The sequence below is a fragment of the Cariama cristata genome, unplaced genomic scaffold (assembly GCF_000690535.1).
Source record: "Cariama cristata isolate BGI_N322 unplaced genomic scaffold, ASM69053v1 scaffold31675, whole genome shotgun sequence".
NCBI lineage: Eukaryota > Metazoa > Chordata > Aves > Cariamiformes > Cariamidae > Cariama > Cariama cristata.
In genome coordinates, this window is record NW_009616333.1 from 5,307 (window position 1) to 7,675 (window position 2,369).

At 55.1% G+C, this 2,369-nt stretch overlaps 1 protein-coding gene across 1 annotated transcript in view; it reads right to left on the reverse strand.

Moving 5' to 3' along the window:
• Positions 1-2,369, reverse strand: part of LOC104161638 (signaling lymphocytic activation molecule-like) — a gene marked incomplete at its 3' end in the record, with an annotated part of 7,628 nt that overhangs the window by 4,303 nt on the left and 956 nt on the right. The gene's annotated exons all lie outside the window — the stretch shown is intronic.

The following is a 2,369-nucleotide window of genomic DNA, read 5'->3' on the forward strand; positions in this document are numbered from 1 at the left end:
GGGGTGCAAGCAGCTCCCACGCGTCCCGAAGCATCTCAACCGCTCGGATTTCCTGGAAAGCGTGCGGGAGGATCTTCTCCCCCCAACTCTTTCCTACCTTTTGCTGCGAGGCAATGATTCATATTTGCCCCCAGCCCCGGTGCAAACAAGTTTGTTTTTGTAGGAAACGGCGTGGGGAAAAGGTGCCAGCTCACCGCTGCTGCCAGCTGCCGGTGACGGGAAGGTGGGAAGGGACCCCACCGTGTCCCCCCCACATTTCCTACCCACTTCTTTCCATCGGGGTGAAGCTTCACCTCAGAGGGGAAAAGCGAAGCGAGGCAGCGACTCCCCAAGAGGCCCAAATAAGCCCGGTACCCGCCTCTCCCGCGGCACATATGGGTCCAGTAAAAACCACAGAGCAGATGCTCTCCCCACTCCCCACCACCATCACTTACTTTTCCCCCCTTCCACGGCCCCAAAACACGGCAGTTTCTGAGCCGTCCCTGGGGACCGCATCTCCCCAGCATCGAAGCAGCCATGTGGTCACGGCCATCAGCCTGCAGAAACCCTACGGTCCGGCCGACCCGCTGCCTCATCCATTTATTTTTTTTCTGATCTATTTACTGTAAAGCCCGGCACAGAGGCGGATGCTGTATTTTGTCAGCAACACGTACTTTTGACACGCAGCGGTTCGGTTCCTCAGTAACGACCAAATGGAGAAGTCCTTTTTACATCATGTTAGAAAACCCCTCTGCCCCGGTACGGAGCATCTCTCCTTTGCGGGGAAGATGACTCGGCTGGAGCAAGGCTGGAGGAGAAGGGATGTAAAGAGGTCTGAAACCATCCGTGCTGAAAACCAGATGGAAACCATCCCGGAGGAAGGCGAGCGATCCGCACCGGCTCGCTGCTGGGTCCGGAGCAACCCTGACATCAGGTATTGGGCTGGTGGGACTTTCAGCGTGTTGGCTAGGCAGAAAACCCCAGGGGGGTTTTAAAGGCAGGTATTCTAGTAACGAGAGAGAGAGAAACCCCAGCTCTGCCAAGGTCCCCTGGTTTCCTGGCCCAGCCTTTCGTTTTATAGCCGGTAATTACGCAGTGGCAGAGGGCTCGTGGGGCTGCGGGGACACAGAGCATCCCCAGGGAAGGGGAAGGGACGTCAGGCTGGCACCGAGAAGGGGGTCGGGGTCAGGGTCAGCGGCAGCTCCCTTTGCCCTGCCCTGATTCACTCAAGAGCTTTTATGTGGGCTCAGTGCCACCGAAACCCGTTTTGCAGCATCCTCCCGTAACCGCTGAGGGGCTGGGAGGAGAGCGCCCGGGAGGTCTGGGGGGGTGGCCAAGTGGCCCTCGCTCCCCAACCAGCTGATCTGGGAGGGGATTTCGACTCGACCAGGACACCGTCGTTCCTGGGACACCATCCACAGCTGGCCAGGGCTCTCTGGGCACCCAGAAAACGGGCATTGCCCCCCTGCCAGTCCTTTTCCACTCACCTTATACGCATCTTATTGCTTGGGTACCATCTCCCAGCCCACCGGCGCCTTTTGATCCCGGACACTCAACATCAGAGACAGCGAGACGATCCACCAAGGACCTTCATCTCAAGTCCCCCAATTCACATCTGGTACTAAATTATTCGCTCGGTGCTCTTAATACCCCATTAAAACACACGGTAGAGTGCTTCACTATCGCAGCTACGCTTTGCCCATCACCGTCTTTGTTCATTCATCATCTTTTATTCTCTCCTCCTTCGGCCTGACTAGTAGGAGCATATTAGGGATGCCCCACGCATCCAGCTCGGAGCTGCGAGCCATTTATCTTCTGTATGAATATTTATATTCGATCCGCCCGTCCACCCGCCACACAGCTCGCCATTTCTAAAGGTCTTAATAGGCGACCGAAATCCCCGAATGATCCGAACCGAGTATTTCACGGAGACGAAAAAAAACCCGTACGTACCCCAAACACGGCCAAGAGAGATGAGGAGCCAGAGACAGACGCCGCAGCCCATGCCTCGGTTCATGGAGCCTCTGCTGCACCCGAGTTGCTACCCGCTGCCGGGCTCATTATAAGAACATGTGTACTCAAATCGGAGACGATGCCCCGGGCCATGTGTTTCCTGTTTTTGGCTGAATGATTCGGTTTTTTTGGTTGTTTTTTTTTTTTTTCTTGAGCGGAAAGTATTCAAAGCATCAAGCCTTGCTGCTGAACGCTCCAGCGGAGGCAGCCCGAGAGACTCGTAGAAGGAAGCGGAGCATCGATTTATAGTTCGTATCAGAACTGCATCACCTCGCCACGGGTCCTTAACCCGAATTCAAAAAAGAAGAGGAAACGACGAGCAAGAAAAAGAGAAAAAAAAAACAAACCTCATTTGATGTACGGTAACGGCTTTCCCG